Source organism: Pantherophis guttatus, chromosome 2 (genome assembly GCF_059756535.1).
Source record: "Pantherophis guttatus breed Tessera chromosome 2, ASM5975653v1, whole genome shotgun sequence".
Taxonomy (NCBI): Eukaryota; Metazoa; Chordata; class Lepidosauria; order Squamata; family Colubridae; genus Pantherophis; species Pantherophis guttatus.
In genome coordinates, this window is record NC_142064.1 from 117,938,912 (window position 1) to 117,945,868 (window position 6,957).

At 35.7% G+C, this 6,957-nt stretch overlaps 1 long non-coding RNA gene across 1 annotated transcript; it reads left to right on the plus strand.

Annotated features, from left to right (window-relative positions):
• The first annotated feature begins 344 nt into the window (after window positions 1-344).
• On the plus strand, window positions 345-4,020 carry LOC117675520 (uncharacterized). Its single transcript, XR_015731919.1, has 2 exons — window positions 345-440; window positions 1,484-4,020. It is a non-coding gene; the product is annotated as an uncharacterized LOC117675520 (long non-coding RNA).
• Window positions 4,021-6,957: the final 2,937 nt, after the last annotated feature.

The window sequence follows — 6,957 nt, forward strand, 5'->3', positions numbered from 1 at the left end:
GGGATCTTGCTGCATTCTATGTGTGTAGTTTCCAGGTAGACTTCAAAGGCAGCCCTATATAAAGTGGACTGCAGTTATCCAGTTAGAGATGACAGTGAAGGCCTGAGTTGCTATTGCTGGTCTATAGTGGACAGCATTAGATCACCTTTCTTTGCCATACAGGCTCAAGCTTGCCCTAATTCTTCTCCTCCACCTTCGCTCCATTAAACTGCATTGAGCTTCCAAGCTGCTCAGCTGATTATGAGGTGACACCCACCGCTTGGACCCCCTCTAATCCATGGGATTTGGGGGTCACTTGGGGAAGCCTAATTAAGTGACACTGGAAACTTTAATCTCCCATCTATGGAAGAAGGGCAGAACTCTGGAAGAGTGAGATGGCCAGAATCAGACAGCTAGGAAGCCAGCAACAGCAGGGCCATTGCAGGGACCAGAGCCCACAGGTACTCTGGGTTTAGTTTATTTTGTTTTATTGATGTAGTATACAAAAAGAAAGAAAAACTACAACATACAAGGCAATATATAAGTTTAACAAAGGAGGAAGGAAAATGAGGAAATTTAATTAGATGAACGTTAGGCTAGAAAATTTAATTAATCCTTGCACTTTCGTGTGATATGATTGGGGGAAGAATTTCTTGGTGGTGTTTGCAGGATGCACATTTATGACCTAGCCAAAGAAGGAGGGAGATCCATTTGTTTCGGCGATTGTTCACTCTGAGGGGGAAAGTGCTTTGTGACTTGTTAATATGCCATCTTGCACATTGAGCTGCTGGGCGTCTCAGTGCAATGAAGGTGCTTTTCTGACTTGTGAAAGAAGTTAATTTGTGTGTTCAGAAGTGGCATCTCAGGATGTTTTTGAAGGCAGAAACATTCAGAGAAAAATCTCCCTGTTGTTGGAAGAATTTGAGACCAACTTTGGGGGGGAGGAATTAAGAGCATTTATTGTGGTTATCTTTTATATCTTCTAACAGCAAAGACATAGCTAATCCCATGCTGTTGGAAATAGTGGGATGAGCTCTCTTTCTCTTCCTTGGTACTTTTTAGAAATGCCTGAGCAGGGGCAAGAAATTAATGGACATTAGTCCTGTTCCAGGATATTTTATATGAAGTAGTATAAAATATATAAATGGGAATTATCAACACAAATGTGCATACTCAGTGCAAAGTATTTGTGTGCTACTTATGGGATGCTTCATTTATTTCATCATTTTTCTGCTAAAATTAATTAATTCTGGCACAGATCAATGGTTTCCCTTACAGGTTGAGAAAGTCCTCCCTCTAGTATTTCCCTATGAACGTTGAAACCTGTTTTGAACTTTTCCAAGCAAAGTCTTTAGCTGTTCATTCTATCTACCTTCTTCTCTGAGCTACATGAATATTCATGAAAAGAAGCAATGTAAATTATTCAGATCTGGGCAAAATTAATGTTTAAAGTTAAGTATCAAAACTATTTTAAAAATAAACACTAGGATTCTCACTGTTTTAGAGACAACATTCTTCCTGGATGGATGGAGTTCTGGTTGAACAACCATGGAGAAATGATATACTGTTTTTGACGATCAACTATGAATCCATTTTTTCCTTCAAAAGGCCAAACTTTTTGGTAATTATTTATTTTCTCTATCTGCAAGGTTAGTTGATGATGACTGTTAGATTTGGAACATAATTTGCTGGATATGAATGTGGATGGAAAGGATATCCTTCAGTGTAATATGTTTAAGATTTTTTTAGCATTGAGCTAAATGCTCAAGCTACAGAGAAGAGGGGAACTTGTGAATAATTGTACCCAAAGTTCAAATGATTGCCTTCGTGATGCATTAGGGTCAACAAAGATTATTGTATACCCTTAATAAATGTATAGTTCCCATAACGTCATTTCTGAGTCTGTTTTTATTTTCTTACAGAGGTGACAAAACATTAATTATAATATATAATAAAAGTTAAACATAACAAAGAATAAAATGGCTATATATATTCTACAAAATGCAAACAAATATTAAAAACAATTTTAAAAAGAAAGCAAACATATAAGGGTTTTGTTTCTTGGTTTGGTGGAGAAATCTATTTATAACATGTGAGAGAAAGGGTGAGTTTTGGATTGGGATCATTGTGTAGTCACCCCTGTGTTCCTTTGCCCTTTCTATTATTTTCTTCTCCTTGGGTTTTCTCTACACTCTGTTCTGCTTTTCCTTAGTACTCTTTGCAGAGATCCTCCTCCTCTGCCATTTCTATATTTTAATGTTTTATTTCCTCTTCTCTCTTTCTGCCTCTGCCATATTCAGCCAGCTGAACTACCAGTACATTGATTTCTTTTTTGTCTTCGTTTTTTAGTTAGAGTATTATCCCAAGGAGGAACTCATCGAATATCTTTCAGGACAGAATGGCACTTTTTATTCCCTTCCCCTTTGATAATACTGTAGTGTAGAGTGAGCACTGCCTGCCCAAATGGCAATACATATGAGAGGTGGTCAGCAGAAGCATTATTATTTATTTATTGGTTTGATTTATATGCCGCCCTTCTCCGGAGACTCAGGGCGGCTTACAATGCATTAAGCAATAGTCTTCATACTGTTGTATATACCTGCTTAGTAGGGTTTTTAGCACCCCCCCTAAGCAGTGTTTTTTTTTTTATACAAAGTCAACTTATTGCCCCCACAAACTGGGTCCTCATTTTACCTACCTCGAAAGGATGGAAGGCTGAGTCAACCTTGAGCCTGGTGAGATTTGAACTTGCAGTAATTGCAGGCAGCTGGTGCTATTTAACAGCACTTTAGTCTGCTGCGCCACCAAGGCTCTTATCACATTATTCTGCTGTCACAAGAAGCCCAGGCTTAAGAAATGTGCAACAATAGTTCCAGAGGAAACATCAAGGACCAAGATTTGGGTTTCAGGCTTCATGGAATGCCTTATTTGACCAACTGATCTGCTATGGAGGATCATACTGTATTTCTCAGACTTCTTGTAAGTCTGTGTGAACTGAGAATAAGCCTAATATTCTCCAATGGCTGAACATTGCTAAGGAAGATAGGCAGCAGTGGAGAGTTTGCCTTCAGGAAAACCTGGAAGACAATTATGAACCATCTTTCTGTTTCTTTCCTATTTTGCTAGGATCTGAGAAACGGGAACGATAATAGATAGATAGATAGATAGATAGATAGATAGATAGATAGATAGAGATTGATATATAAATGAAACAAGGGGTTTGATACCCATTCTGTAAAGTAATAATATGGGGGGAAAGTTACATTTAGGGCAATAACAAATGAATGCTAGGATTTTAAGTTACTTCAGGTATAGCCAGTGGGATATACTGGGAATCCTCCGCTGTCTTCCTGCTGTGTTTGGCTTATTCTTAACTGCTTCCTGTCTAGGTTGATTATTTTTCATGAAGAAGTACATACTAAGGTTGAACCCAGTTGAAGCTGATCAGGGCTTCAGCAAAAGAAGTGGAAAACTGAAGACTGCAGCATAATGAAGAACCAGAGATAGACCAGCTTTTTGTAATTCCTCTTTGGACAAGAAGAGAACTTGAGATTGCCCGCAAGTGCTCCAGGCAATTGCTCATCACAGGGAGACCACAAGACAGCATTTTCTAGAAGGTTGAAGGGAAGGGGAGGAAAGGGGAAACAGCATTTTGCAGAAGGAGACAAGGGAATAGCCATCTTGCTAAAATCGTGGTTGGCACTCAGGACACTGGGCTTGCATATTTCCTTTTGTAATCACTTTTGGAAATTGTGTAACAGCTTTTCAACTGTTAGCAATCTTTGGATCAACAACTTTTACCACACTAGGTGAATTTCCTTCAAACCTTAGCGAAAGAAGTTTTAAGTATAAGTTTAAGGATTTTTTTTCTGGAATAAACAAAAAAGAGATGATTAGATTTGTGATTCAAGAAAGTTGTCAGCACTTGACAAAAGTTACAAATGATTTTAATTCCATATAATTTGAAATTATAATTTTGGAATTATAAAAATTCTTCCAGTGGGAAAATAAATTTCTATTGAATTCTTAAAAAAAAAAAAAGGATGGAATTTTGAAGGTTGAATACCAGAGGGAACTAGAAGGAACTGAAGATTACCATTAAATGAGAAAACTTAATTTGATTTACCAATACATAATGGAACAAAATATTTTAACATTTGACATTTTGAAGGATATTTTAAACAATGGATGCAGAAGTTAATTTTAAGGGTATCTCTATAAATAGACTGGGTTTAAAAATTGTTATGGAAGCGGAACAAATTTTAATGGACAAGAATGAGACTGATATGAAAATGAATTTTAAAATGACAAGCTACAAGAATGTCATGGAAAAAGATGTTACACTGGACATACAAAAGAAGCCGGCTGATGTCTTAATAATTAAAAGGGATATACAAATAACAAACCAAGAGAATGACCTGGATAATCTTCCTGTATTGGATTTACAAAAGAGGCTTGTTAAAGCTTTGAAGATTTTTGTGAGGATAAATAAAATAATGAAAAGAAATCAAGCTTTAGGACATTATTTGAAGGGACTAAAAATCAAGATTGTTAAAAATAAAAGAAAGGAATCTAAAGTTGATTTATTTGATTAAGGTTAAAATAATTATATTGTTATTTCTGTAAAAAATATTTAATGGACTTTTGCTGAGCAGAAGGTTTTTATGGATGTGTTTAAGAATAAGATATAGGTCTTATATTATAGGATATGGGAAGACAAAGATTCATTGTATTTTAAGAGAAGATAAGTTATTAAAATTGTTTCTATTTGTGATGGAGGAAGTCATTTCTTTATATATTTAATTTCTTTTTCTATATTATGTGCTTCTTCCTTCCTTCTCTATTTTTCTTTTCTGCACTTTCTATTTTTTCTTTTTCAATTTGTCTTTATCTTTTTAATTGTGATTTTTTTAAAATAAAAATATCATAAAAAAGAAAGAAAAGTGAGTATTGATACTAAAATTACAGTGATACTGCCAAAAGTCAGCAATAAAAATATATAAAAAGTTTGGGATAGGAAACCAGAGCCAAGTCAATCCTTTAATGGTTGTTACATTTTGAGAGAAGATGATAAATTACTAAAATGGTTTATACATGTTGTGAAGAAGAGGGAAGTCATTTCTTTACATATTTCTTTCCTTTTTAGCTATGGATGCGAGTCACTGAGGCTCAGGTGTCAGAATGCCCACTAGATAGGGATTATCCTGTTGATGGTAACCCACACAATATGAAACAAACCGAACAGTACAAGGACCAATGTTTTAGAGATGCCTCCAATGGGCATGATCTCAATTGGGCATGGGGCTTCATTTTAATTGTCACAATGCACTTGCTATTCCAATCTTTTCTGCAAAGTCATCAAGATGTAATATTCATACGGGTTCTGTTACAGGAACTCTCAGAATGTTTATCTAACTTTTAAATCAACCTATATTATGGTCTTATCTCAGACCTCCTCTGCTTTTAATTTCTTGGACTGTAACTCCCAATACTCTCACTCACATTGGGAGAGAATTCTGGAAATTTTTATCTGGCATATCTGAAAGACTCCAGATTGGAAAAACTGTCCTATCTCAACATTTAAGTAGAATACATATATACTGTAGCTCATTGAGATGTTCTTTTTCATAAGTCCTATTTAAAAATTAATTCTCATATTTGAGTATTCCACAATCAACCTCTTTCTCATTTCTACTTCCTTCAGAAGTTTTCATTGTACTTTCTGCAATAGCCAGCAGAGGGGGAAACAACAAAGGAGAAATCACAGCCTTGGGTTAAGTACTGGCACAAATTTACATGTTTACATATTTATTCCTTTGAGATATAGAGTGGGTGGTGGAGTGCAACCCTGATGATTTGCTTGATTGTTCCTCCAGCTTTTAATATCATCAGCCACAGTATCCTTCTGGACCAACTTTCTGTGTTGGGGTACTGACTCACAGCAATTCTGTTCCAACTTGACTGGCCATTGTGAGAATATCAGGGTGGGAGATTATTGCTTTGCATCTGCATGAAACTATTGTGAGAAAACATCTGACGATGTGGATTGAGCTTTTATTAATATACAAAAGACACTTAGCCTTACTTTCCTTTTCATCTAAACATAGGCAAAGACTGAACTCTTGGAATGGATAAGAAAGGCCTGAGAAGGGATGTAAATTAAATCCTCATCCTAATATGGGGAATGTTGCCTTCCTTCCTGCTGGAAGTTGATAGAAGTTCCACGAGACTCCAACAAAGTTGGAAAGCCTGCCCCTGAACAGAGGTCCTGTATATAATCCCTGGAAGCATATCTTGACTATACCACCAGGTTTTGGGGATATGATTGTTTGAAAAATCAGGATTCTATTTCCTATTATTTTGAGGCAGTGAATTCACAAAAATGGTCGAATAAGCTCTAAAACAGTCTAAACATCATAGTAAAGTTTTTTTTAAAAAAATCAAATTCCATTTAGCAGGCAAAGAAAACATGGAAAAGCCAAGCTTCATCCATGAGTCCTTGGCACTTTGCACAATTGGTGCGTGCATTCGGCTTCCAGATTCCTGCATCAAAAGTTGTTTACTTTTGCTCTACAAAAAAACATACAGCATGTGGGTTTAGGGAACAGAATTTCTATTAGGCTATAGATGGGAGAAATGTTTATCGTTTTTAATTAATGGGGCCAAATTTATTTATATCTTTTAACTGTATTTTAATATTTGTATTTGATGTTTTTACTTGGCTGTTCACCGCCCTGAGTCCTCAGGGAGAAGGGCGGTATACAAATTCAAAATAAAATAAATAAAAATAAAATAAAATGATCCACCTTTGTTCCTTATAAATATAATTAGCAGCCCAGTTGCTTGACAGTGAGATGGGTGGCATATACATTTAATTAATTTGATAAATAAATAAAATTAGGTATTACTGTAACTATTACGTTGAATGGAGAAATCCTACACCTTAAAATGCATGTATATTTTTTACAACGTATTTAA